The sequence below is a fragment of the Anas acuta genome, chromosome 3 (assembly GCF_963932015.1).
Source record: "Anas acuta chromosome 3, bAnaAcu1.1, whole genome shotgun sequence".
NCBI lineage: Eukaryota > Metazoa > Chordata > Aves > Anseriformes > Anatidae > Anas > Anas acuta.
The window spans coordinates 87368417-87390724 of NC_088981.1; positions in this window are offsets into that span (position 1 = coordinate 87368417).

Consider the following 22308-nt stretch of genomic DNA (forward strand, 5'->3'; position numbering starts at 1 on the left):
TGAGGCAAAACTGAAAATAATGGGAGATAATGATGTAGTGGCAAAGGTTAGGTCTTAATGAGTGAGGATATAACTACTAGAGAGTGTCCAGAGGAGGGCTACAAAGATGGTGAAGGGTCTGGAGGGCAAGACCTATGAGTAGAAGCTGAGGTCCCTTGGTTTGTTCAGTCCAGAGCAGAGCAGGCTGAGGGGAGGCCTCATGGCGGCCTGCAGCTCCCTCACGAGGGGAGCGGAGGGGCAGGCGCTGAGCTCTGCTCTCTGGGGACAGCGACAGGACCCGAGGGAACGGCATGGAGCTGGGACAGGGGAGGGTCAGGCTGGGTGTGAGGGAAAGGGTCTGCACCCAGAGGGTGGCTGGGCACTGGGACAGGCTCCCCAGGGCAGTGCTGATGGCACCAAGCCTGCCGGCGTTCAAGAGGCACTTGGACAACGCTCTCAAATACATGGTCTGATTAATCAGTGGTGCTTTGTGGACCCAGGAGCTGGACTCGATAATCCTTGTGGGTCCCTTCCACCTCAGGATATTCTAGTTTTCTGACTGTCATTTCCTATTTCAGGGCTGTGTTGCTGAAAAAGGAAGTAATTTTTCTGCTTTAATTCAAGGTGAATGCTGTACCCTGCCTAATCTCCCCGTTCATTTATGATAGAGGAGATAGACAGTTAAGGCAGTCTGAAATGTTTTTGCAGCTAGCTAGTCCATGAATTTCAGCAGATTTGGCCTATTTTGGGACTTTTTTTTTTTTTTTTTTTTTGAGGCAGAAATGTTTACAATAGCTTGCATAATGGACAGGGCTTGCTTTTGTAAAATCCTCCTAACGTGCCAGCAACTGGTTACCACAGTCTTGCTGCTGATCAGCCTGTAGGTTTCATAAACTTTTTATTTTCCCTGTCAAGTTCCCTGTTTTTGGAGGTGGGGAGAGGTGAGGCCTTCAATCCTGACAGAAGCACAAAGCTGTTTGCATGTTTCTCTGACCCCAAGCTGTACAGTTGACGGAGACTGGCTGTGTTTGCATCTTTCATTTTGCTAGCCCTTTTCAAGTTATTTTTGTCACCCAATGAGTACCTTCTCTGCCCCGCTGTGTTCTGGAGGAAATGTCTGAGAAAAAGCAGCTAAAGATAAGATGATAAATCAGACCATTTCAGATGGCTTTTTAGGAATGGCACAGGACTCCACATCATTCCTTCTATGTAGGAAAGGGAAATCTTTTTTTGAAGGTTGTGAGCAATCCTAAACCCTGGAGATATTGGGGATACTTCATTTCTCATTTTCATTTTGTTAAAACCTAAGATTATTTCTTCTATCCAAATTTATTTATTCTGGCAATACATTCAGGATGCTGGGGAGCTGTGAATCATTTCGCTTTCATTGGTGCTTACAACAAAAGGTCAAGATGAGGCAAGTCTTGGTAGCTGATATTACAGGGAAACTCTGGTTGGTCTGGCACTGCAACATTTTACAGATTCATGAAATGTGCACCTTTAGGTTCCTTAGCTGGTCACACACCTGATCTTCTCCTACAGTGGGCAGTTCATCATTCTTCCAGTCCCCATCTTGTTGGTGAGAACGAGGTCCATTCATCCCTCTGCCCAGGTTTTCTGTCTGTCTGCAACTGAGCTAAGCAACATGGGTTTGTTGATTTCTGTCTGCAGCAAGGGGGATTGCACAGGACAGCTATTATGTTATTCAACATATAATCATCTCTGTGGTATGAACAGGGGGAAAAAAAAATCTGAGCATATGCCTGATGTCTGCTGACATAAAACTTCTGTTGCAATCGGTAAGAAGACATGGCAGTCTCGGGTTTAGCATCCTGGTATTACTGTATTTTACAGTACGGGTATTTATTTATTTATTGTAACTTGTGATTGTGCAACACTGTTACCATAACTTCTTTATTATTTTTTTAATTTGTCTTTAAGGAGCTCTTAGCTCTTGCTCAGGTTAAACAACCAAACTATTGGTGAGTGCCACACCTGAAGCCTTCACACGTGTGAAGGCCTGCTCCATTGACAAATCTGTGAGCTTGAAACACTTTTGTAAGTAACAGGGTGGATAGAAAGTCAGAAGATTGAACTTGCACTGTGTTAGAGCAACTGTAGGAATAATAAAAGAGCATTCACAACTCAGGAAAATCTTGAATTTCAAATATGCCTACTGTATTGACCCAGGCACGACTTGGCAATAATTGCTGTAGGGTATCCAAATTAAGGAATGAAGTTTCTGTTGTGTTTACTGTCAGCAAAGACTTTGCAAAGCACATCAGTTCCTCCAGGACCCAAATGCACTTTTCCTTTCAAGGAGGAGCTGTGGGCACTCAGAGACATTGCTGAGGCCCTAAATCAGCAAAACACTTTTAAGCATATCCTTAAGCGCTGTGTTGATGAACGAGAGACATGAGCTCTTAATTATCAGTGCTGAATAAGGAGCTGAGAGGCTCCTTGAGTATCTTTTGAAGCACTTACACGCTGGCTATGCCCCGAAATGCTGAGCCCAAGAAGCTGACGCTTTACCCTCTAGCTGACGCTTTACCCACTTGTCTTCTGTGAATGTGCTCACTAACATTCAAGCAAATGGTGTCTGATATCTGAGTCTTTGTGGGAATTTTGCCCATCCCGAGTGTGTGCAAGTTTAGAAGAATAGGCGTAATGCTTTAATCAGCTTCTACTGGAGCACTTCTAATGGCTGTCCATCTTATCCAAATATTGCTGAGTGTGGGATTATTTAATCATCTGAAAGAAAAATGGAGAATGAAGCCGGAAAGGGAACTGACTTTCTCTTTTACACGTTCACATCTGTGGCATAACTAGGCGTTGGTGGATACTTCAGCCCTGTCAGCACAGCCGGCACTTTGGAGTCCTCCATGGGAGGCAAAGAAAGAGAGAAAAGAAACACCCCCATCCCCTCTCCAAAGCAGCAGGCAACGGCAGCTGTTCTTGAGGAGAAGGTTTGTGTCAGCACAACTTGCACAGCTATGCTCAGAAAGATGGTGTCAGCAGCCATAAAAGCCAGCCTGTCAGCATTTCTGTTTTATTCCGTACACAAAATGCATATTACTGAACAATTACACCAAAGGCGGAGAATATTTCTTGATAACACGACTTGGAAGTCGCATCTTCATGTGGGAGCAAGTCGCGTTGCACGCTGTAGAAAGCTGTGTGGGTTTAGATGCAAAGCCTTGTTGCTTGTGCTTACTGTAAGCTTGCATTGGACACCAAGTCATCTGCCTGGCCAAGGGAGCCTCGGCCTGGTCCAAAGCCTGCGGAAATCAGTCAGTTCCTGGTAATTCTAATGAGCCTCCAAACATGCCAAAAAAAACATATTCAATATGAAGGAAGTTGGGTGATGCTTAGAGTTTTGGCCTCCAACATCTTCAGAGTATGTATAATGCTAGCCTTGTCCACAGATTTCAATGTGCAGTTGTGGTACAACCATTACAAAAGGCAGGGCAGTTGAGTTGGGATGAATTACGAACACAAACTGATTTACTGCTTTAATATAAGTTTATCTCTCTGTTTCAGCCACCATATAATTGTTTTGGCTGTGTCTGAAAAGCAAGATGGTTTTTCTCCCTCGTTTAAAGGCTGCAGTTCAGAACAAATATTGTATTAAATAATGTAGGTAAGGAAACAGAACTGGGCTTTATTTGTTTATTTATTTGTTAATTGAATGAGTTCTATTTTTCTGTTGTGAATAGGCAACAATTTGCCACGCAGTCCTCATTTCTGCTTACTGGGAAGCAGAAATTCTTTAAGAAATAAACAAAAATTTGACAGCAAAACGCCATGCTTCAAGCAGTTAAGGAAGCAGGAGAAGAGGAGCACGAACTCCCCAGGCACTCGCTGTTGGTTTGATCTGTCTCTGTAGAGGAACTTGACTGCTTAATTGCACGAGGCTCCCGGTCTGTTTGCTGTTAACTAATCCAGACCCCAGGTGCTGAGACGCCGGTGATCCGAATCAGCACAGAAACTGCCGTGATGCTCCTGCACCTTGCCCACTTGGTGGTTGTCACCGATCTGCTGCTGGAGGTTACCTGCTGCCAGCCACCCAGCTGGCACCACAGATTTTACGAGGCTCCCTCTTTCTTTGAGCAGCCTTCAGTGGTATTTTCAGTGGGTTTGGGTGCCTGTGAAAGGAGTACAAGGACACAGTGTGCCCAGAAGTGTTCTCACAGGTGGCTGGCAGTAGGCAGAAACCTCCAGCCAAGGTGGGCTACAAGGGAGGCAACATAACTTTCAACATAACTTTTTTTTTTTTTTTTTTACAGATATACATAGTAATAAAAAATAAATAAAGCTAACACCAATATAACAAAACAATGGCAGAGGACTCATGTTAGGAGTTATTTTCCCCTCCCTTTCTCTTTTCTTTTCCCCAGATCTTCCCTCTTGCTTGCTTTTTTTTTTTTTTTCTTTTTTTTTTCTTCAATTCACACTTAAATCTTCTCAACCTTTCTGAGAGACAGGAGACAGAAAAACTCAAACAATCAATGTATACAGTATTTTATTCTTTTTTTCCACAGACCTTCCAGTAATACCTTATTCAGGCAAAAACAAATATGTGAATTTTATCTGTCAGAAACATACTTTGAAGCTCAAGGACTAGTCTCTAGCTTTAAGTGCTTTTACTTTTTATTTATATAGTTTTTATTTCTTTCCATCAAACAGGAGATATTTTTTGTTTTCTGTGAGTTGGAGAATTTTTTATACGCTTCAGTGGGAAGTGCATGGAGGGTCTCGCTCTGTCTTTTACAGGGCAGCATTGATCTCTTGCATTTTGGAGGGAGCTGAATGGGCTCCCTATGGCTTTGTCTAAGCAGAGAAGCCCACCTTTTGTGCTTGCAGTCCATTTCAGGGCCTTTTTCAGCATTACTTATCTACAACTGCCAAAGCAGGGGCACTATACTCCTGCAGTGTATGTATTAGGGAGGGGAAGGACTTTGCTTTTCCAGAGGTTAATAACATAACTGATTTTTACAGTACTGCTCTTATGAGAGAATAACACAATTATTTTTAGTCATATATATGGGCAAAGTCCTGGTCATCTCACAAAATGCAAATAAATGCTGTGAGGGCTAACTGCAGATGTTTCTACATAAGCTAGAACTTAATTCCGTAGAGTATCATCTCCTCTCAAACACCTCCCCATCACCTGGTGACTGAACTGACAGTCATGTCCTATGTTCATCTGTTTTCTCAAAACCTCCTCTACAATTGCACCTTAACACCCCTGAAGTGCAGGATACTGTGTGCCTTCTCCCAGGTAGGTTGACAGTGTCCTGCACTGCCCAGGTACGTTGGTGAGTACCACGGTGTTTTCATGACCTTCCTGCATGCCCTTCTGCAAGTTAGCTAGAAGCTAAGACGTCTCCTCTGTTGGCATCCTTGAAGTAGGTGAAACTGGAGGACAGAAGCTGCCGAGAAGCTGCTGAGACTTTCTAATCCTGTGGTCTTTCAACATTCCTGGTAATTTTCGTGATTCATGAACAGACACAAAGGCCATCTATTTCTCTTTTTCTCCGACTCTGAAAATCAGATGGAAAAGCCCAACCAATTAGGCCTGAAAGAAATAAAAAACCCCTCTCTTTAGCTGCCTAGGAGGGAGGGAAGGAGGAGAATCAATTGATTCACTTAAAAAAGCAGTCACAAAGTTTCCTTTCTGTCCAGCCATCCTTGGTGTCTTCAAAACCACTTTTTCCTAATACAGAGCTTAAACTGATTCTGCTTTAGCCCTTTACACTATTACAACTATTCCCATTGGAAATATTTCTCTTCCTTTCATTATTTTGTGTGTGAATATTTATACAGTTATCTTGCTGTTTCCTTTAATTCTTATCCCTTTAGACCAAATAAATCTAGTTCTTGTCATCTCACTTTCAAAGCTGTATTTTTAAAAAATAAAGCGGTGTTAAATATAGTTGAAGGCAGACAACATAATGCATCTGAGATTTCACAATAATTTAGGCTTTAAGAGACAATAGTGTCCATTTTGCTAAGGCCAGTAATCCGGTGTTATGAATTAGTCCCTTGTCAGAAGTTTCTGAACATCTGAAATAATAACTGTCTTTTAAAAATAATGCACTGTGTGCGGTGTAAAAGCCTATTGTCGAACTTTATTTAAATTCTCCATCCTGTTTTAGTACTAATTACAATGGGAGCTTGAATGTTTAATTTTTAAACACTGAATTGATTTCTCCTTTTGTCTGCTAAAGCACTGTGCAACAGCTTGGAAACTCTTGTGACATCTGACGTGGGACTTCACGGTGCCTGATGGAAAGTGTTGCGTGTTTCCTCACGTCCTGCTCTGGCAACGTTAATGCTATTCATGCCTTAGCCAGTGGGACTGGGAGAAGTCCAGGTTTATCTGTCTTTTCCTGGGGGAACTGGAGATTCAGATTATGGGATTTAGAGATTCTTAACTCCTGAAGCATTTGCTTGAATTGCTAGTAACTGGAAAGTTTAATGTACTAAATATATTTGCAAAGCATCTTACTTACAACTTCTATGCCAACTGGTACCCTGTAGTAGGCTTTTTTTGGCTGCCTCTCCTGGAAAATAACGTGGAAGTTAACAAAGATATAATTCCTAGAATTTGACTGTAATTAGCCCTTGTATAGCACATCAATCACCATTTGATTAGTTCACTGTGATTTTTGCACACTGTACTGCAACATCATTGCCTGGTAGTATGCATGGGCCTTCTGTTCAGCTCATATTCATAGATACTCCACTGAAATGAAAAGAGGGCATGATGAGGATTGGAGGTTTATTAATTCCTCTCTGGACTACCACTGGTTAAAACGTCTGGGTGAACTTCAAGGCAGAGTTATTAGGATGACTGCACTGAGATTAAAAAATACTCTGATGATGGATGTTTTTAATGGTTTGACCAGCAATTTGGGCTTTGCAAACTCATGGCTTTGGCTCCAAGCACTGGATGTTTTAAAGCAGGCTTGTAATGAGTGATAGAAAGTTACCTTTTCCAGGTGACACTCTAGACGCTGTGCCCATATACCTAGTTTAAATTTACTAAGCAAGTAGGCAATAAAATAAAGTCTACGGGGGTATATAAAACCGGAGTTGCTTGGATTTACTGCCAATAGATACATGATGAGTATGATTAAGAGGCACTTTATGCTGACTTTCTAATAACATTCTGCTAAAATATGTATTTCAGGCAGTTCTGTCAGCTTTATTGTTACTTTCTAATTTTGGTCTAAAGATTTTTATCAGATGCAATTGTTCCCTTTGGGGATTATAGGATGCATAAATTTCTCAAGATGAGAGGGTTTCTGTGATTCATTTTTCCTGGGCTCTAGTGGTTAAGATGAAGCTCCTTACCAGTGGCTGTAGGAAATGTGTGTTTTTTTTAACTTACTCTGGATTCTGTTCTTAAATCTTCAATTTGATTTAATATTACTTATAACATAGAAGAAAAATTACTTTCTGTATGTGTGTAGGGGGTCTGTATACTGGTGTGAATGAAAGAAGTATTCTTTTAATTGTTGGAAAGAAATTGGGGTTGAATTCCCATAATTTTGCTTGTATTAAATTGAGTTCAGATTGTATGGTGCTGAATGAAGGTAGAACCAGAAGTCTTCTCCGGAAACATACTGCCCTAAAACTAAATATATAATGTTTTATCTTCATGATCAAAGCAATACAAGTGTTATATCTTTAAAGTAACTATTAAAACTATGTCAATTTTGCCCACGAGGCAAATGTGTTTTGACTAGAGTCAGTTGTACAGCGCAGGTATCTCCAGGCCTGTCTAGAAGGAGTTTATAGAAGGAAAAAAAAAAAATAGAAGACTAATTTCTGCCATTTCTTGGAAACAGGTGGATGAAAACACACAGACTTTTTTTTTTTTTTTTTTTTTTTCCTTTTGAGGAATAGATTTGTAGGTACAAACTGGGGAATGGGACATGCTCGTGGATGCTCAGGACAGCACGCTGTCTGGGCAGCATAGGTACGGCTTTAAGACACTGCTATTGAAGGTGTGAACGCAGCTACACAGATGTAACCAGTCCCAAATCCATGCCTGGGGGTGGATGTGGCCAGGCTGCTGTTGACTGTGGGTGTGAAGGGCTTGGAAAAGCACGCAGCAGGTAAATCCACTGCAATACCCACCGCGTGGGCAGGGCTACTGCACACCATGCTGTTCCCACCACGCTGCAAAGCCACCAGCTGGTTAGGTCAACGGCCACTTGAAGCAATTTTATGTGAAGTTCAATGCGGATTAGTTGCTTAAATACCCATTTTCTCAAGGGGCTTTGTGGCACTTGCCAAGTTCCACCTTGTTGCTGTGCTTTAGCAGGACTCACACTCGTTAGCCTTCAGGTTGATGTGAGATTTCCTGGAAGGGTTGCACTAAGTGCAGACAGAGTTGCCTAAAGAGACTTGTGTCTCTTTAGAAAACCTCAGGGGAAAAGGAAGACAGCCTTTCCTCTTCTTGGCAGCAGAAGTTTCCTGGGGAAAGTCCCAGGGTGTTGGCCTTGGGTGTCTGACTGAACCCACAGGATTGTTTCCTCCGATTATCTGACGAACTCCATAGCTGTGTGATGGTCTGTCTACAAGCTGACACCTTTCCCTGTTCTCTTTGTCTTCCCCTCATCCTACTGTAGATATATATATATATCTGCAGCCAGCTATATCCATGTACACACACGTGCACATAAACACACACACATATATATATACAGACACACTGTAATGGGGACCGTGGGTGGCTGTTCTCGTAGCTGTGTTTTGGAGAGCTAAAACTAGGCTTTTGCTGTTAAAATTGTGTACAGTGCCCAGAGCTGCGGTTCAGCTCTGCTTTCTCTCCATTTGCTCAGTAACCATAGCTACTGCACTTTCATTATTGCGAGCTTATGTCTCTGAGATTCCCTCTCGCAGAATTACTGAGGTAATTACTTCCAAATACCAGCAGAAAGCTCCTGCAAAGGAAGTGCCAGCACTTCTTCTGGTCCTTTTCTTGGCCTAACTGCTCCACCCATGAATAAAAACTGCCCCTGGTTTACTCCACGCTCATCTCTCCACCAAACAGACTGGGTTGTCACCAATTTACCTTTACTGGTTTTGGTTGACAAGAGCACCTGACACCACCTGTGTCTGATCTAAAGAAAATAATGAGTGGTCCCGGCTCCTGCCGGGTATGGTGATGCTCAGCAGTAAAGCTGAAAAGATTCATTATCCTGAATCATTTTCACCAGCTACTGGGGGTGCAAGTGTTAAAAAAGAAAGTTAACATGCCTCTTCATAAAAGGTATGCAAGGATTTCAGGTCTTCTGCAGAAGAGGCAAGCTAGCAGGGGCGCATAAATCATCACAGACACCGTGCTGCTGGTGATTTGTGTTCTTGTAGCACCTATTCCTTAGTCCCGAACAGCCACGAAATAAAAGGCATTCCCTTGCCCCAGATGATGGATAATCTTGGCATAGAAGAAGGAAAAGAGCAGATGGATATAGATGCATAGGGGAATGCACTCAGCCTGGGTCAGGATGATGCTGGCTGTAGCTTAGCAATTGTCTAACTGCACTTGAATTTTTGAGGTTTTATGACTTTGGATCATGTCAATGGAGAGATGTGACATAACACAAGACTGTCATTGTGCTGTCATAAAAGGAAAGGGGGAACGTTTTGTAACATTGCTAATAAGTAAGGAAAAGCATACTTTCCTTGTGCGATACCCATTTACAATGTGTTTTTCTATGTGAATAACTCACTGCTTCAGTTACCACAATCTGCCGGACCAATTTACTGCCATAAAAGTAAAACCTAGACAACAATGCTTGTTACTTTTTCGTCTTAGCATAGTTGTCAAAAATTCACTGGCCGGGTGAGTAGGACCCAGTTCGAGGCTGATGCCTTAGTGCAGGTGACTACAGCTTTTGCTAGTGCTGTGTACTCCCATTTCTGTGAGCACAGAGGGCCTCAGTTAGATGGCCATCAATTGTCTACTCTGCAGTGAATCAATCCAATTTTAGGCTTCCTGAGCTGTATTGGTTAGGTTGTCATTATATATACTCTATTATATATAGCTCTACTACAATAGGGCCTGTTGGTTTGATTTCCCACCGACTCTCTTGGAGCTTGCAGACACAGTGCAAGCAAACGCTTAAATGCTTAACATCTAAACACTGTCACTGCTGTATTCTTATTTTTAAGGTCTTGTCATGCACGTCACAAAAACTGAGCGCTGTCTCTGCACTTTGTACCCAGAGACTCAGCTTTGCAGGGAGCAGGTACAGCAGGAGCTGCCCATCAGGGGACACTGGTGTGGGCATCACTAGCACACAGACACGGTGTGCTTTCTGCACGGGGTGCTGGTGGCAGCCCAGGTGGAAAGGTTTTGCCTTGATGACAAACCCACCAGCAGCTGGAGAGGCAGGGACCAGCCCTGTTGCCAGACTCTCTGGTTTGTGCTCTGGCTTGCTATGGCTTTGTACGTGGGCATGTGCAATAAGTCCTTGACTGGGACAAGCAAGTTGCTTTAATACAAGCAAAGAGAGGTTCATTTGCAAGAACAAGAGTGATGCTGCTCTACGAAAGGTAGGCATGGGGAAGGATGTAACTTTTTGTTCACATCTAAGCTGTATGATTTTCTCTATTCTGTTACATGCTTAGCTTTGCTAGCCTCCTCCATACTTGGAGGAAATAAATGCTTACAATAGAAGATACATATATATATATATATATTTTTTTTTTTTTTTAATTTTTTTTTTGCGTACACCTCCTTTGCAAATGAACGGGAAGTGTTAGCGAATGGAGAAGCAGCATTACATCAGTGTATGAAATCATGTTATATGCAGAGACACCCACAGAGGACCAGAATTGTCTGTTGTTGCCACGCAGAGAAGCTGCGATTGCATTAATGTCTTTTTCTTTATTATTATTATTGGAGTGGAAGTAGAAATACTTTTCAACAAAGATCACAATTTCTAAATTTCAGTTTTTAAAGAACATTGGCTATTAAGGGATGTATTGAAATGTGTCTTTTTAATTTTATGTGCCATATGCAAAGATCAAAAAGTTGTGGTTCCTTGTAGCACACTGCGTTTAGTCGTTGTGGTGGTTTCCTGATATCTCAGAACATCAGCGTAACAAAATTTGAATTTTTAAGTGTAGCACTGAATTTATTCTACATGTTTTTTTTTTTTTTCCATAATACACCAATTTTACAGTACAAACACCTGATAAGATACCCTGGTTCTAATATACTTTTTTTTTTCTTTTTTTTTTCTTTTTTTCCTTTTTTTGAGTAAAAGGCGTCTTGATACTTTTTATGTAGCAGCCTTCCTAAAATTTTATTGAGAGTAGCATTCTCAGGAAAACTCCATTTTAACCATATGAAGGGTTGAAACAGTTTGCTAGTCTTAAGAAAAAGAACTACAGCAACATATCAAATCTAGTTGTTTTAAATGGAATTATTAAAGAGCAAGGTATGCAAAGTGTGTGTATATATATATATATATATATATGGTTTTTTTTCTTCCTGAGAATCAGCGTGTCCATTTGTATACAGGAAGGGTAAAGGGGTTTGTAACTTCTTCAGAAGTATGCAAATATGTTGCATGAGAAAAACCTTAAGGTTTGTGAAGCAGAGAAGGCTCTCTTAGATGCCATATGAAGCCGTTCTTGTTATGACCACTTGGCATTTGCTCCAAGGTGTAGTGGTCTGGCTGGGATGGAGCTGAGTTTCCCCACAAGGGCTCCATATGGTGCTGTGTTTTGGATTTGTGACTAAAGCAGTGTTGGTAGCACAGCAGTGGCTACCCACTGAGCAGTTGTTTGTACAGTGTCAGGGTTTCTCTTTTTCCCACTCAGCCCCCACAGCACATAGGCTGCAGGTGGGCAAGAAGCTGTGAAGGGACACAGCTGGGACAGCTGACACGAATTGATGGGAGAGATGTCCCATATTGCATAGCACCATGCTCAGGGAGAAAAACTGGGGTAGAGGGAGGAGAAGGGGTGGTGGGACTTCCAAAGCGGCCCTTGTTCAGAGGCTGGTTGGACATCGGTCTGCCTGTAGGAGGTGGTGAGCAATTTCTCTAGTTTCACTTCAGGTTTTCTCTTCCTTTACCTATTAAGCTGTCTTTATCTCAACCCACAAGCTATGTCACTTTTCTTCTTCCTCTTTTCTCCCTCCATCCTACTGGAGGAGGGCATTGAGCAAACAGCTTTGGGGATGCTTGGCAGGAGCCAACCCACCATTGGTCCCCCTTTGGTGCCCAACATGCCTCAAGGGGTTCAAGATAAAGACAGATTTGGTTGGCATGTGCTAGAATTTATAGCTGATAGAGCTGTTCAGCTGGTGCTTGGCAGGCTGGTACTTGCTGCTGCTGGTCCCAATATTGACATATTTGCTCCCTTACCTGCTTCACTACTTGCTCACTTTCTTGTTGCACATTCAGTTTCAGGGCTTGTAATGGTTTCTTTCAGCTTTTGCTGTTTTCTGTGTTATCACTTTGTTTTGCCTTCCCTGGGAAACCAATGATAAAAGCACTGGCCTCAAGCCCAGTCTGGTATTTGGCCCCTGCATTAATGTCCTCCCTGTCTCTGAAGAACCATCTCATTGATGGTAGCAATCGCACCTCTCTCTTCTCCTCCCAGAGCCACTTTGTGAAGAGAGTGAAGGAGGGCACCACCTCTTTCTCCTCCTCCTCTGGGACAGATGTTGACAGCCTTGTTGCAAGAACTGCTTGCTCAAGGTTCATCTCTACACAACCAGGGCTGCCCCACCAGTGTGGGCCATGAACATGGTTTTATCTTCTCTTAAGGGTACTCAACAAGTAGGGGATGTGACACAGGAATCTGCCCTGAGGCTGACAGTTCCTGGGTGGCAAGGTCAGTGGGACAATTTGGACAAAGTCGTGGATCTATCTGGCAAGGAGTTATCTTTCCTTCTAGAAGTCCATATGGTGCTGTGTTTTGAGTCTGTGGTGCAAAAGGTGTTGGTAGCACACCCAAACCATACAGTATGGTATTCTCAGGCAGTCTGCCATCAAAGTACCATGCCAGGGCTGCTTTTTCCAAAGGTCTGACGCAAAATCAGCAGAAATTTAGGACTGTCTTTAAGCATACTTCAGTGTGGTTCAGGCCATTCTGGCAGAACCCTGTTTGGTGGCGGTTCTCATCAGCTTCTGGTGCCATCTTGTAAGTCACATCCTAAAGTGTTGGGATTCTGGTAGTTCTGGTAGTGATGATAATCCTTTATTATTGTCAGGTGTGCAATATTACTCCTTAATGAAGTATCTGGTACACTCAGGTCAATAGCGCTGGAAACGGTCTTCCCGTTTTGCTTTGCAGCTTGTGTTGTTCTTTTGCAGCCATATTAATCTGTAGGTAACAATATCATGGTTAGCTTACAGTAATTTATGATCGGATGAAGTCCTGAAGCAGTACTGCTATAAACAAAATCCCACGGGTAGCTGCATCTTAAATTTACTAGCCATCTCAGACAGATATACTAACTCTGGAGACCTGGAAGAGTAATCAGTAATCAGCAGGCATTTTGCGTTCTCAATAAATTCGCTACTACAGGTCTTGTGCAGGACTTGTTTCTGCCCACATTTAATGGATGTTTCCTTTGTTTAAGCACCACTCTGTTTTGCAAAAGTAATGTAAAGTAAATGTGAAGTCCATTTGTTGGCTGTTCCTAAACTCCTCCAATGGATAATGGAGCAAGGGGCTCCTCTAGGTCCTTCTTCACTTCTTCATTTTATGTTACATCAGCAGGCAGAGAAAACTGACTGCAGACCTGTAGAGCAAAACTGTCAGTGCTGAAGACCTGGTACCCACACTATATAAATTTTAGGGATTTTTTCTTCTTTAGGCTTGTCTTGTCTGCTACCACAGACTGAATACCTATTGCATCTGGAATGTATTAGGTGTATGTCTGGCCTTCATCTTCCAGGTTGTGTTATCTAAAAAAAATATGTTCATGTGCTTTGAGACTGTGTGAACCATAATGTGAACCAAAGCCCAGCAGGCGGAAGGACCAGGAGGTTAGCTTTAAAGCACTCTTTTGATCCAGAGTAAAACACTAATATAGACACACTCTCAAAGCACCGAACTTCAGCTACAGTTCTGGCTCTCTTGCTGGGAGAATGTCCCTTTTTCTTCATTCCCCATGAGAGACTCTGAGGAGACTTCCACCTACTTTTATTGCTGCCAAACTGGGTGCTGAAAGTTGCATTGGGACTTCTGCACAGCATCACTGCAGCCTGGAGCTGCCCTCCTGTAGGACTGAGTTTTGCAGGAGTCCTTTGAATGAGCTGATGTAGGCAGTCACCCACCAGGCAGCCAGTCATCAGAACGGTCCCAGTCTAGAGAACTGAAATGTGTAGAAGTACCCAAGACAGATATCTTCTTGGGTAACTTCAGATAGCCTCAGTGTAAATGCTTACATGTGAGCAAGACAGTTCATAGAGAAGACAAAGAAAGAGGAACTTTCTCAGGACTTATTTAAATGTCTGGGTTAGGATTAAGTGAATTGTGACCTAAAAGTCCCAGTTTTTCTCCACTGACTCTAAAGGACCTCTGAGCAACCAGTGACAGAAGCACACCTGCTGTTGGTGTCCAATGCTGCATGAGAAGCCTACTTCTTTCTGTATCTGAGACAAATGACAGAGGTGTACCTGAGGACTCCTTTCAAGTTGATTTTTGTTTGTTTGTTTTTGTCAGATTGAATCACTTCTCATTTTCCATCATCTTCATACCCAGTATGCTAATCGTGCTTTCTCTCACAAGTTTTATCTAGTTCTTGACATCTTATTCCTGTCTCAAAACACCTCACAAACACATCACCCATCTCTAACTTTCACCCCATGATCTGAGCTCCAATCCCATCAAATTTTGTGACTGCATCAAGAAACCCTGATGCTGGAACAGGGTTTAATCTATGTCTTGGCGGATGGTTGATGGCACTGCTAGCCTATGGTATATTGACATACTGAACTGTCAGGCTCCTTAAAGGAATAATGAATACTCCTCACACCGACTTTCTGCCACAAACACTCCTCTGTAATGTAAATGAAAGAACACACCAAAGCTGTCAGACACATGTCCCACTGCTGTGTATGTTCGAACAGTGGTGCTGAGAAATGTTGCTCCTACTCTGTCTTTTTAGTCCTAATGGGATGCTATGTTTTTTTCTAGCATGCTCTCAGACCTACAGATTTTTTCACAGCTTATGGACAGCTATGAGTGGTGTCAGAGGGTGACAAATTTAATGGAAATGTAATGCAAAAATTAATCATTTTCATCTGGAGCAGAAGCAGGACATCTCTTATATTCCTAGCAACTGCAGACACCTGCATGAGATTGAACTGCTTGTGTCAATGTTGCAGCAAAAAAAAAAAAACATCCAGAACAATGAATGTTTTTTTTTTTACATACAACAAACTCAAAATTACTGCTCAAGCATGTCTGGCAATCTTTATTTTGTTTTCATACTGGTTCCTTTGAAGAATCCATTAGTGCATGCAAACATGTATCACATTTTTTTATTGTGTTCCTTGCAATGTTAACATTATCTCCTGATCTTAACCTATAGCCTTCCATTACAAAGCAACATTGCCACAAAGCATCACAAGCCAGAAAATGCCATCATTTTAATGCTCTTGGAGAAAAAATATATATATATTTATATATATATATATATTCTCCTTTTTACACCAATTTAGTACAGTAAAAATTTCCTCTGGTTTGTTAGCCATACATTTTTTTTCTGTAGGATGAGTACAGGGATTTTTTTAGGCTGGTACAACAACGGAGAAGGTATATTGTTTTAGTTGCTTTTAGTTGCCTGGTGAGGATCCTTCTGTCTTCTGAATAAGCTGCATTTACCCAGCAAGGAAGCTGTTCCTTGCTTCCCGTCCCTGGCCTCAATCAGTCCTTCTCTGTCTGTCCTCAGCTCTGCCTGCTGGCTCTGAACTTCACCATGCTCTTTTGCCTGTTTCGCGATTTGTGCTTTGCTTTGTAATGACCTTTTGGTGACAATGTATTTGAAAGCTTTATCCACTGCTAGTTCAGTTTTTATTGGTAATTATGGTGATACCATGCTTTGTTGTTGTTGTTGTTGTTTTAGCTGTGTTTCTGTTGTTGTTTTGTTTTTCCCAAATTCTGTTGCAAGCAAACTCCTGGATCTGATGTACCAAACTAGGACAAAGCACTCAAAGTATTTTAAGCACATTACCACCAATACTTTGCTGGCTCACTTTGCCACATGCAAAAGGACAATTATGTGCTCACTTACTCATCTCTCTATTCTGGCCAGAAGGATCCATTTGGATGCCACTGGTTCATTCAGCCTGGTCAAGCCCTGATGTGAAAGAATTAGTGATGTTTTTCCCAAGCACATCAAAGGCTGCAAGCTGCAAGGTGGGTTCAAGCTGTTACAAAGGAAAGCAAGCTAATTTTGGAATACTGCACATGTTCACTATAGTCAGAATATTTTGATCACTGTACCAGATTCCTAAAGGGAACATTAGTTAGGAGTACTTGCCAAAGCATAACTCAGCTCCTCCCTTTCAGGAGAAGATTTTCCCTATGCCTTGCTAGCTCTTCAGTGTCACCTGCAGTACTATCACAGTTCTTTAAACTTGCCAACTTACAGGCTCTATTCAGGTGACAAGAACATATTTCATTGGTGGCACTGAGGAGATGAAAGGGTGGGGGGCTTTTACAGGCTCTACTAACATGGCTTCTTCACACTAGAAGTACCTAACAGTGCTATGGGAAGGCTGTCCTATGGTGATTTAAAGGAGCCTGTGATAGGGAACACAACAAGGGCAATAAGTAAAATAAAAAATAAAATTAAATTTAAAAATTAATTCCAGAAACTGTGTATCTGTGTATGCCAACTGCTTACAGGGTTTTCTGTGAAGCTGGCATTTGTGAGGTGTTGCATGCTTCAGTCCCATCCTAAATCAGCTTCGTGTCACAAACTGTGGGCTGTTCACTGCTCCTCTTCACTCCGAAGCAGTTGAATACATCAGCTGTGCAGTCTGCTCCCTCCTGCCTCCCCGCCATGAATAACCCAGAGGTCGGTGGGGATGGGGAAGGGTCACATCGCTGAGGTGCCACCAAAGAGTGCCAGGCAGGGCCAACACTGAAAACTACCCTGCCCCACGCAGCTCAGCCCTGTAGAGCATCAGTGACCTAATTAAAAATTGCATCCCTGATGAACTTCTTCACGGGGTTATTTGTTTACATAGGCTTCCTATGGATGACACAGAAGCATGATATAGGAAAGGATGGAAGGCAGGTGGTGGCAGAGCTGCTGCCTGCAGTCGTGTCCCACTTGTGTTATGTGGCCTTGTGCCAGCCTCCGGCTGGGACTTGCTGCTGCGGAGACTGCTGGAGATCAGTGATGGGAGGTGTCTTCAGATCGTCCTTGGTGAACCATGTGAGATCCACAATTGCCTGGAAGCAAAGTACAGAACTGCACAAATGTCTATCACTTATCACGGACTTTAAAAAAAAACAAAAAAAAAAACCAAAAAACTTGTAGGGCTCCGATGCGGTCCATGAGTCACATCAGGCTTGACGTCAATTAGAGCTTTGAAATAGCTCTGCTGCACCATCCTGACTGCATACATTCACAAAGTCACATCCGAAAACTCAGTTAAGAATCAGAGTTGGTTATCCTGAAATACTGGTTTAGTGACAGTAAGTGCCACTGGTTGGGCACGGCACGCCTCTCTTCCAGCTGGCAGAGGTGGGCCAAATTTGCCATGTCGGTGCATTGGCACTGCTGGGCTGCACTCACAGTAGCTGCCCTTGCTTTATGTTGTCTGGAAGTCCAGACCTTTAACTCAAGCAAAGCAGAACAGGATTTATTAGTGCCTCCTCGTGATGGGTTGAGGAAGAAGCTCCACACAACCTCTGCTGTGTTTAGGTGAGGAAATAAAGCACAGTGTAATGACACCAAGGTATGACACCATGACCTCCTTCTGCCCTTTCATAATTCCCTACTGCTTACAGAGCCAAGGGCTGGCTAGTCATTCAAAGACCAAGGAGAAGGCAACTTTCTTATTAGCCCCTTTACTAGAACCAATGGAGCTCTAGTCAATAGTCAACGCAGCTTTAAAAGCACTTCAGCCAACCACCTGTAGGCACAGTTCAGCCCCTGTAGGCCCATGGTGCCCTCTGAGATGTCTAGAGTAACCAGGACATCTGCAGGGGGCTGGCAGCTCTGCCAAAGGCCACGTGGAGCTCCCCTGCCTTCCTGCAGCAGCAGCTGGATACATCAGGTGATCTTCATCACATTGGACACCTATATTCGGGTACCCGAATCAGACTCCTGGTGGTTCTTGCAGAGAGCACAGTCCCTTTCTAGGCCCCAGAGATGATGACTGGCTTTCTGACTGCAGTCCAGAAGCCCTTCCGCAAACCTGAATGGCATCACCTACCCCAGTGTGAATTTTTGGCAAAGAAATGCCATTTTTTGATGGGTGTCAGGCAGACTTGGTGAAGCACTGCATTCCCACCCTGCTGTAGGAAAGCTGAGCGTGCCCAGGCAGCTGGTTTCAGCCCACCCTGAGGGTTATGCAGGACCCTGGCTATAAATCAGAGGTTGCTGCCCAGCTGCTATTTAGACCACGTTGCATCCCACAACTAGATTCATTTCCCCTCAAGAAACTGGCTGCATTCTCATGTCTTCTTTAAAAAGCCAGTCTGGGAAGAAACTGAGCAAATCTTATAGGAGTAAGGACTGCACTGGCACTGCTTCTCTGACCTCCTAGACTGTCTTGTGGTAAGATACTCTTTTATTAATTTGTTCTTGGCTTACCTTGGCTGTGAACTTTTATAGAGCACTAGCACAAGACACTGTAATAAACAGGGCTTTAGTTAAGGTCATCAGGGTTGTAATCACAACCCAACAAAAAATGGAAGATACTCCACTGGCTTTAGTGAACTTACTAGTTACACTGATCTGTAATGTCTAGCATAATCTATGTGAAATCTTAATCCTCTGTGACTTAATTTCACAATTCAATAAACAGATTTACGCAAATACACAATCTCACTTTTGAGTTTCCACATAGATAATCATTTCCAATGGCAGTCACTAGATGAAAATCATGAAGAACTTCATAAATCAGACACTACATCAGGCTTGCATTTAGCAATCTGGGGCTCTACTGAACTAAAGAGGAGAATTAAAATTGACCACAGTCAAATATTCTATGAAAATACCCAGTTCCTTTCAAAGACAAGCCAAAAACTTAGCAAACCCCCATTAAAATACCATTCAACTCCATCTGTTGCAAACAAGCCACTGTCATACCTGTCTGGCTTCGGACCCTTGCCAAATACATGTTGGAGTCCAAATACATCCAGACCCCTATCTAAACGTATGTTAATAATACTGCAACTCCCAAATATTTCTGCTGTGCTGCTGCCTTTCTGCATTTCTAAAATCTACCTTTGTATGTTTAAGTATCTGCTATGAGTTGTCTTATATTACCTCGAGTGTTTTGTTTTACCAATGTTCTTTATTTTGCCCCCATCTTCCATTTATCAAAGTGGCTTTTAGTCTGCCCGTATCTTTTAATAATCCTTCACATCTTTCTATCACCTTGGTATTAGTTTGGTAAGACTCTCCACAGTTGTTAATTGACCATTCTCGTATCCTGTTTAAAACATACTCCCAAGATAATGTTGAAGTGTTATCTAATATTTATTTTTTAATAAAATTGTACCGTTATCACGATGATATACACACAGCATTAGCTTCCAGAAAACGATGTGGTATCCATTTTGACTTCCTTACAAAATCGTGTCCTCACAGAAGAAAAAAAAAAAGGCTTATCTATTCTGTTCAAAAATTGATATAAATGTGTCTAACCAGGATATGTATGTTATCAGTTTATGAAAGTCAGTATTTGATGTAATAGCAGCCTGCAGTTCTCCAGGTCTCCTGTCTTTCTTTGAAAATAGCTGGGATAAGCAATTCTCTGGCCCGTGTTATGCTGAACTCAGACTGCTTGATTGAAACAGGTCTCCCTGGCTTCAGCACTTAGCAATCTACTCTTGTACTGGAATACTTTGGTGAACTCAAGTGCCAAAAATTCACTGCCGTCTTAAAATGACTGCCAATTACGACTGTGAGATAACTGAAATTATTTTTTTTATAAAGATGTGTTCTGTGAGGATCTGTTTAAGCTCTCACACACCACCCTAAGAAGCTATGTAAGGTGCTGAATTTTTTTCATGAATCCTGTCTGCCTGTAGTTCACAACTGGAACCAGCAATCAGCTGAAACTGTGAAAGAAGACACTAATCAGGGGGAAAATGTACAAACCTGGCAAAGTACAGATCTGCCCCACCACATCCAAAGCTTAGAGTATTGTTATCTCAGAGACTTCAAACCATATCTCTCTGGGCAGCTGAGAGATGGTTGCGAGGAACTGATGACAAAAATAGGAAATGACTCACTCAGGGAAGAAAACCTTTATTTCTCGTTCAGCTGCATGACAGTACAGCCGGGCCCCAAACCAGATGCCCAATCTTTGTCCAACTCGTGATTCTTGCTGGATGTTAATGTACGTAAGAGCTGTTCAATCTTCCTTTCCTGAACAAGCTCACTTAGAAACTAGCCACTGTCCAATGATAAGCTAAAGGATGAGAATTAATTGAGAGTTGACTCCAGCTAAAACAGAAATTGGATAGGTATTTGAAACATTTGGAAGATGCCACTTCAAAATGATGCCACTGCCTTTTTTTTTTTTTTTTTTTTTTTTTTTTTTGAGTGCCATACCAACAATCACTCAATTCAAGTTTCTAATTTGAGAGCTCTTTTAGCCTACCTGCTGATAATAACTCATTTATAGCAGTGACTAATGCCTTACGACATCTCTGGTTGGCTCAGAAAATATGTTCAACCCTGGTGCTCCACCACCAGGTGATCAGGCTTCAGCCAGCCTCGCTTCTGTCACCTCTTGTGTCGACTGCAAGCAATATGGTATACCCAGCCAATAACCCTTAAGAAACTCCAAAAATACACTCCAGTACTTCATGAAACTCCAACACATTACCTCAATGGCACGGTTACTGTAAGCAAGTCAAAGCAGTCTTCTGTTTGCTGCACACTCTCCCACAGCAACACCAAGTCAATTAATTTAACTCCCAATCCTTATCAGTGGCCTGAGTTCAAGATCCTTGAAAAAATCCTCCTAAAACTCTGCAATGAGATTTGCCTGACAGCTTTGCTCTTTGGGTATAACTGAGCTTTCTATATTAAGGTGTAATTATTTGCACAAGAGTGAGCTTTCTTATTTTTTTATTTTTTGGTAGAATTAATTGCTATGCAAGCTAAAGATGATCAAAATCTTCACCTTGTTTTTGATGAATATGCAAGGCAGGCTTTTGATGCTCTGCTGTCCCTAGTATAAACTCAGTCAATGTAGGGGAGTATTGATAAAAGCTGTAACAGGAAGGGAAGCAGAGCTGGGCTATACTGGAACCAGCTGATGGTGGTCAGTGGAAGTGGCAAATCAGCAGGCAGTCAAGAAAAATTGGTTCCAGACATCTTGCAGAAGGCAGCAGCTGGCATGGCAGTGACTAAGGGGTGTTGGAAGGACTGAAGGTGCTTCACGAAGGTTAGGAGAGGAGGAAAACTGGGCAGGTAGTGGTGGAAGGGAGGCAGAAACCTGGGCTTCTGAGGCAGACTGAGCTGTAGGACAGGCTTGTAGGTTGGTCTTACATATCTGCATCTGGGTGAACCGCAACTACAAATATGCTTGCCGAAAACAAGGCCTGAAATACCCTAGGGTATTTCCAGTAGTTTGCTTTGCTTTATGTCAATATGTACAGGTCACATACTTGGCATGGACCTGAAGGTTTTATGTGTGAGAGCACGTAAACACAATGCTCTGGCATCCTAAGTTAAAGCGATTTTTAAGTTAATAAAGAGCATCCTAGGAAACAAGACTACATAGATGATTTCACCTCTACAATGATGATCCTGAAATGCAACTGAAATGTTGGTACCTGCACTTTCATGCGGGTGATAAAACACTGGGGCAGCAGCAGAAGAAAAGGCACAAAAATGAGTGAGGGAACAGGGGAAGTAATTTACAGTGAGGAGCTGAAACTGGTGTGGTTCACCAAGAAGACTTAAGATGGCTTGATCGTTGTGCATCTATAGGAGCAGTCAATACAGCGGACACCACAGAGCTGTCTTCAGGGAAGGCAGAGTTCCACGAGCGTGAACCAAAGCCTGACAATTTTGGTTAGGAATGAAGTTAATCCTGAGGGTGTGAGCAGCCACCGGAAACAATGTGCTAAGCCTTCATCAGG